Raw genomic sequence first — 8,109 nt, 5'->3', positions numbered from 1 at the left:
ACACTAGAGGGGCAGACAGCACACTTGCTCAGAGCACTTGGTATGGGCAAGCCCCACACTGCCAAGACATGAGGTGAGCAAGAGTGGGGTTTGAACCTATGCCTGTTCAGTTCACGTTCCAGGTGCGCAGCAGCCAAACCAGCTCACAGTCCCCTGCACCAGCGCAGGGCACAATAAAGACGTGCCTGAACAGGGAATTGTAAAGGACTAGGTTTTTCAGTCCTGGATCAAAACACTGTGGTGTTGATATGTGACAGAATCAGTCAGACACTCACAGTAAAACACAAGAGATGAAGCTTTACTTCAAAAGGGTTTGACAAGAATTGTAGTTGGTCATAGTGTAGCATAGGTCAAATCTAAAAGAGCGAAAAGGACAAACATAACAAAAGAAACCAAATCTAAAAAGGCAAAGACATAAAGGCAAAGTCAGAAAACCCAGAAATAGGGTCAAATACACAAAAATGGCAAACAGGAAAGATTAAGATTAAGATAAAGTGACCCTTATTAGTCCCACAATGGGGAAATTTCACCTCTGCATTTAACCCACCCATGCAGTGAAACACCACATACACACTAGTGCAGACCAACACTAGGGGCAGTGAGCACACCTGCCCAGAGTGGTGGGCAGCTCTATACACAGCCTCACTGGTCTTCTCTGGGGGCTTGAATTTCAGGAAGGTGCACATCATCCACTGTCATAACTCAAGTGAAGTCAAGCCAGGCTTTATTGTCATTCCAGCTATATACAAGTACAGAGTGAAATGAATCAACATTCCTTCAGGACCAATGCATGAACACAAGTGCAGAACAACACAATATACATAGTGCAGACAATACAGTACAGTAAATAAATATGAAAAATGAAATACAAAACAGAACACAGGCAGTACACGGTACTGAGAGTATGTGCAAAGGAGGATGTAACATACTATGACAGCAGCTTAGCAGATAGCCTTGCATATATGACCATAGCAGTCACTGAGGTAGCAACCAGAGCTGCACTATATAGTATACAGTATGTTGATACAGTAATTCTAGCAGCTAACATTGTTAAAATGTTTCAGTGAAATGCAGTAACTATATCTATACAGTGTTCCATAATTTGGAACTGCAAGAAGTGGGGAGTGAGTTAGTCCCATATTGTTATGTATGTGGGTGTGTGGGTCCATATGGGTGTTATGTATATATGTGTGTATGTGAGCGTCCGTGGGAGCTGAGGAATCTGATGGCTTGTGGAAAGAAGCTGTTGCCCAGTCTGGCTGTGAGGGCCTGAATGCTGCGGTACCTTCTTCTAGATGGCAAAAGAGAGAACAATTCGTGTGAGGGGTGTTTGGGCTCTTCAAAAGACATGATGATGATAAGGATGAAGAACAACACACATGTTGATGATGATGATGGACTCATCAAAACATATGATGATGATGATGAACTCATCAAAACACAATGATGATGATGTTGATGATGATGATGATGATGATGATGGACTCATCAAAACACATGATGATAATGATGACAAAGAACAGCACACATACTGATGATGTTGATGATGATAATAATGTACTTATCAAAACACATGATACTGATACGATGACAAAGAACAACACATGATGATGATGATGATGATGACAATGATGATCATGATGATGATGATCATGATGATGATGATGGACACGGGGCCAACACAATTGGTATGATGACAATGGACTCAACAAAACACATGATGATGGTAATAACGATGAAGAACAACACACATCATCATTGTCATCATTATAGAATTAGGTCAACACATTGACGAACTCAGGACAACCAAGGTGATGAAAATAAAGATGATGGATACACATGATGATGACAACGAAAATAATGAACAGGTCAAAAAACATAATGATGATGACTGATGTCAATAATTGGGACAAGCAAGCATGCCTCTCTTCATCACCACAAATCACATGCAGCTCAGTAGCGCATAAAGATGAAGCCAACACATATAATGATGATGGACTCAGGACAATGTATATGACAATGCTGATGGATGATGATGCCCAGGATATCAATTCACTTCTCCTATAACTGCAAATCATATGCAGAGTGCAGTAGCTAGCTAAACTACTTGATAGCTTGTTTAAACATCTCATACACATTAAAAATCTACAAAATTATAATGTTATAATAAGCACTAGTGTTTAGTTTATTTTCACTTATTTTTTCATTCATTCGTGGAAGTAACATTGTTTGAAAATAAGCACCTGCATGCAGATTGCTTAATATTTTCCTCTTCTTTTCCTTTCTTTTCAGAAATGTGACAGAAACGGTCACAGTGAGCAGAGACACATGCGGTGAGTGTGTCAGAATGCAGCAACAAATGTGCTAGTGGTCACATCTGTTACATTTCAACATCTTTCAGGCCTGCACTTGTAAAGATGTGTCTCATGTCTTCTTCTTCTTCTTCTTTTTCTTCTTCTTCATGTCTTCCTTTTGTGTTTTCAAGCATTTTATTTGTTTAAAATATTGTTTTGGTTACTGTTCACATTTGTGTTTATTGTTTGTTGTGAAGTCCTATGCACCAAAAGAAGTACATAACACACACACACACACACACACACACACACACACACACACACACACACACACACACACATTTTCTTCTCCTTCAGGGTCACGGGGAGGAGTACATAAGGTTATTTTAATCTTTGATATTTATCAAACCACATTTTTAAAAGTGAATTGCTGAGAAAGACCATCTAAGACGAGTTTAGCATTAAAAAGCATGATGTGGGTCTTTAATAGTTGCTGCATAAAAACTGAAGTTGCTTTAGTTGACAGGAAAGCAAGAAGAACAAACTTAAATCTGAAACTGTGTTGTGAACCGTGAATAAAGATGACATTGTACATTATGTGAAAAGTTTGTATCTGTAAGTAATAATTAAGGGAAATGAATAGCAAGATGCTAGAATCTGTGTGTGGGAGGTTGAGTTTAAGATGATATCCAGGAGCAGGGGTCCCTGGTGGCCAGGTTATCTTAAGAATCTTGGTCTCCGGGAAGATAAAATAGTAAAAATCAAACATGTCCCAGATGTATGCTGAGGTTGGACTGAGACTGATGTCCTCATAGGCCCTACATGCATCAAGGGACCACTGGAACTGACCGCCTTAGTTTGGTCTTTTTGCCCAGTGGGCACTAACAGCCCAGATTCATAGTGCTGCCTAGTGCTTACAGGCCAGTGAACTCTAGTTCTAGTTCACCTTGTAAAGGAGATCAAAGAGGATAGATCTAAACCAGCCTGTTGGTTTCCTAACAAATAGACCTAATAAGTAGACTTGCATATTAAAGCTAAGCAAACTAGAAATCAATTTGTCTGGCTCACTTATACACTGAAATACACCACATAACTGCATACAGTGAGCAGTGAACAAAAACCAAAGTCCACTTTTCTCTGTGTCATTTTTTGAGCTAGACTTTTGAATTTTTTTTGCAAGTGGATTATCTTACATCTAATTTGAGTGTGTCAAATATCACGTTGAGTGTGTCAGAATGCAGCAACAAAATGTGCCAGTGGTCACATCTGTTACATTTCAACATCTTTCAGGTCTGTACTTGTAAAGATGTGTCTCATGTATTCTTCTTCTTCAAGTCATCTATTCATGTCTTCCTTTTGTGTTTTCAAGCATTTAAATTGTTTACAATGTTGTTTTGTTTACTGGGCACATTTTTGTTTATTGTTTTTTGTGAAGTCCTATTTACAAAACGGTGTACATAAGATTATTTTAATCTTGGATATTTAGCAAACCACATTTTTCAAATTGAAATACTGAGAAAGTCCATCTAAGATGAGTTTCGTAATAATAAGTATAATTTTGAGTGCTGTGGATCTTTAATTCTGTATTAAAAATTAAATTGCTTTAGTTCACAGGAAAGCAAGAAGAAAAAACCTAAACCTGAAACTGTGCATGAACATTGAGTAAAGATGACATTGTACATTCTTTTAGAAGTTTACATCTGTAAGTAATAATTCAGGAGAATGATGTTAGGATCAGAAGGTTAAAGTGTTTTCTCTACAGGTATCTATAATAAGGGTAAGTAGCTCGATTTCAGATGAATCCAAACCAGTGTTATCTGATTCAGATGTGTGTTTCTCCCACAGTCCTGTGAGCATCCAGTCATAATGAACAGTGGCCTGTACAGTAGGCCAGTAATACAGTTCAGTCCAGGAAAGAATGCTAATATCATGTCTGCGTAACGATAGTAAATAAAGGCATAATGAGAATGAAAATGGTCCTAGAACAGAGCCTTGTGGGACATCATAATTCATTTCAGAACAAGCAGAATATCGGGCATTTACATTTATTAAGTATAAGCTGTAGTGTTATAGACAAGACTGCTTACAAGTCTCCACTAGTCCACTAGATCAAGGCCAAAAACCAACTAGTCCATTCATCTCTGTCATTTTTTGAGCTTCAATTTTGAAAACCTTTTTGCAAGTGGATTATCTTATATCTAATTTCCTCATAAATATGGATTCCCAAATCAACACTAGGCAGTGCAGGGTTCGCTCCTGGTTTGCTCTGTTTGTCCATTAAATGGAGGTGGAAACATGACAAAAAGCTGAATGTGGCCTCCAGAGGCTGACAGAAGGCCTTCTAAAATGGCTTAGTAACATGTAGTTTCCCAGGGCCAGTTCCAGTGGACCCCTAATGTCAGGGGGGGGGGCTTAGGAACTACATGTAAGTTAGCCATTTTTGAAAGGCCTTCTGTCAGTCCCTGGATGCCTCATTCATCTTTTTGTCAACTTTCCACCGCCATTTAATGTACAAACTGAGAGAGTGAGCCCTGCCTAGCATCAATTTTGGAATCCATGCTATTTCTGAGGAGATTAGATATAAGATAATCTGCTTACCAAAAAGTTTTCAAAATCACAGCTCAAAAATGATGCAGAGAAAAATGGACTTATTCATTCTTGGTCTTGATCTAAGGGACTCGGATGTAACAGTCTTGTCTACAACACTGCAGCTTATAGTTTACAAATGTAACTGCCAGATTTTCTGCTTGCTCTTAAATAAAATATGATGTACCACAAGGCTCTGTTCTAGGACAATTGTCAATCTCATTATGCCTCCATTTACTACCATTACACAAACATGATATTAGCATTCTTTGCTGGACCAAACTGTATTACTGGTCTACTGTAAAGACCATTATTCTCTGTGACTAGATGCTCACAGGACTATGAGAGAGACACAGATTTGAGTCAGATAACACCGGTTTGCATTCATCTGAAATTGAAACCTGTCAAGAAAACTCTCAGGTGAGTGAACCTTCTGTTCCCAGAATCCTTTTACTCAATTATTACTTACAGATACAAACTTCCAATATAATGTACAATACAATCTTGATTCAATGATCACACAGTTTCAGATTTAAGTTTGTTCTTCTTGCTTCCCTTTAAAATAAAGCAATTTAAGTTTTTATACAGCAATTATTAAAGACCCACATCATGCTTTTTAATGCTAAACTTATCTTAGATGGATATTCTCAGCACTTCACTTTTAAAAATGTGGTTTGCTAAATATCAAAGATTAAAATAATTTTTTGTACTTTTTTTTGTGCATAGGACTTCACAACAAACAATAAACACAAATATGAACAGTAAACAAAACAATATTTTAAACAATTAACTAATTAATTAAACAACACAAAAGGAAGACATGAAGAGAAGACATGAAGAAGAAGAAAAAGAAGAAGAAGAAGACATGAGACACATCTTTACAAGTACAGACCTGAAAGCTGTTGAAATGTAACAGATTTGACCTCTAGCACATTTTGTTGTTGCATTCTGACACACTCACCGCATGTGTCTCTGCTCACTGCATGCGGTTATGTAAACTTTATTTCAGTGTATAAGTGAGCCAGAAAAGCTGATTTCTAGTTTGCGTAGCTTTAATATGCAAGTCTACTTATTAGGTCTGTTTGTTAGGAAACCAACAGGCTTGTTTAGATCTATCCTCTTTGATCTTTTCAAGGTGAAATAGAACTAGAATTCACTGGCCTGTAAGCACTAGGAAGCACTATCAATCTGGACTGTTAGTGTCCACTGGGCAAAAAGACCAAACTAAGGTGCTGGTTGCAGCTTTTACACGGCCTCCAGGGCAATATACAATGTTTGGATGCAGAGACACTAAGCACAGAAAGTAAAAAGAATAAACTCTTAAAAATGACCTGCCTTTGAAGGAAAACCAGGAAAAAAAAGGCACAGCTGTGTGATGATTTGCACATGCAGCTAGCAGCTTCTTATGCTAATTGGTGGATTATAAGCTTCCTTTACTAATTAGCTACCATAGCCTTATAACTCTAGCGCTAAAACTAAAGAAACAAACTTCAGATGCCAAACATATCTTGGTTGATCGACTACATTCAGGGTCAAAACTTGAGGAATTTGGTTTTCTCTTGATCTATGATATTAAATATAAATAATAACTGTAAGCCTGCTGTGCCCTATGAGAGTAAATTAAATTAATAAGTATTTATTGATTATAGCAGCAGTCTAGTGCTCTAAAGGGCATCACCAAGCTGCCATTGGGCTCTGTAGCACAGCCAAATACCCCAGAGGGCCCCAAACGCCTAGTGCCCAGATTCCCAGAACCACCTAATACTCTAGTACCCTTATATTGTTTAGTGCCTCTGCACCCAAACATTGTAAAGTGCCCTGATGGCATGTAAAAGCTGGCATGCAGCACCTTAGTTTGGTAACAGTCCAGATTCATAGTGCTGCCTAGTGCTTACAGGCCAGTGAAGATGATAGATCTAAACAAGATTGTTGGTTTCCTAACAAACAGACCTAATAGGTAGACTTGCATATTAAAACTATTCAACCTAGAAATCATCTTATTTGGCTCACTTTTACACTGAAATAAAGTTTACATAACCGCTTACAGTGAGCAGAGACACATGCAGTGAATGTTTTAGAATGCAGCAACAAAATGTGCTAGTGGTCAAAACATATCACATTTAAACATCTTTAAAGCCTATACTTGTAAAGATGTGTCTTATGTCTTCATGTCTTCTCTTCATGTATTGTCCAGCATTTTAATTGTTCAAAATATTGTTTTGTTTACTGTTCACCTCTGTGTTTTTTGTTTGTTGTGAAGTCCTATGCACAAATCTTTGATATTTAGCAAACCACTTTTGTAAAAAAAAAGTACTAGAAGATTAATTATGGCTCTGATGTCCTGTTATCATTTTTATAACAAGACTTGCTTCATGAACTCATTTTAGGTGAAAGTCCTCCAGTGTCTCTCTTGGTAAACCAGTCTTTTAATAGAACGTCATTAATTAGTCTGACACTGACTGCTATTAAAATAATATGTTTGTGAGACACAAAACACTGAAGGCAAACAGTTTCCATCAGGCAAAGTTTCAGTTTAAGGTTACTTTGTAATTTAGTTACAAGTTGAATAAAAACTTCCTTTAAACTCAGGTTCACAATTAAGTTTTCCTTTACTGTATTGATCTGTTGGTCTCTGTTGATAAACGTAAACTAACCGAAACTAATTTACTATAAAATGAAATGGTGTTTGCATAAATTCAGAAAAAAAGAAACGTGCCAGTCACGACTGCATATGTGGACATATTTCTATATTGTGGTCTATTTACACAAAGTTAGGTTAGTTCCATCATCTTGGTAGACGTTTGTGTTTTTACGCTGCAACACTGACGTTGGACCGTGTGCTGTACTGGGTTGGTATGACCAACAGGTCAAAACAAGCTCAGAACAAAGTGACCGCTGTGCTCAAATTGGTGTTCTTGCTTTGTGCTGCTTTTGTTTTGACATGTTATGTTTTTATACACACACAAACCAAAAGGAACGACAGATTTCTCAAAATGTAGTGGAGTAAAAAGTCAGATACTTGACTTTGAAATGTAGTGGAGTGAAAGTAAAAATTCGCCCAAAATGGAAAAACTTAAGTAAAGTACAGATACACAAAAAACTACTTAAGTACAGAAACTAATTACATTTACTTAGTTACTGTCCACCACTGATGGAAACTATACAAACTACACTGAAATAAACTTTACAAAACAACATTGTGCCGTTGGATCATAATGAGTGTGCACGT

This window comes from Pygocentrus nattereri, chromosome 10 (genome assembly GCF_015220715.1).
Source record: "Pygocentrus nattereri isolate fPygNat1 chromosome 10, fPygNat1.pri, whole genome shotgun sequence".
NCBI lineage: Eukaryota > Metazoa > Chordata > Actinopteri > Characiformes > Serrasalmidae > Pygocentrus > Pygocentrus nattereri.
Note: the sequence above shows the minus strand (reverse complement) of the source record.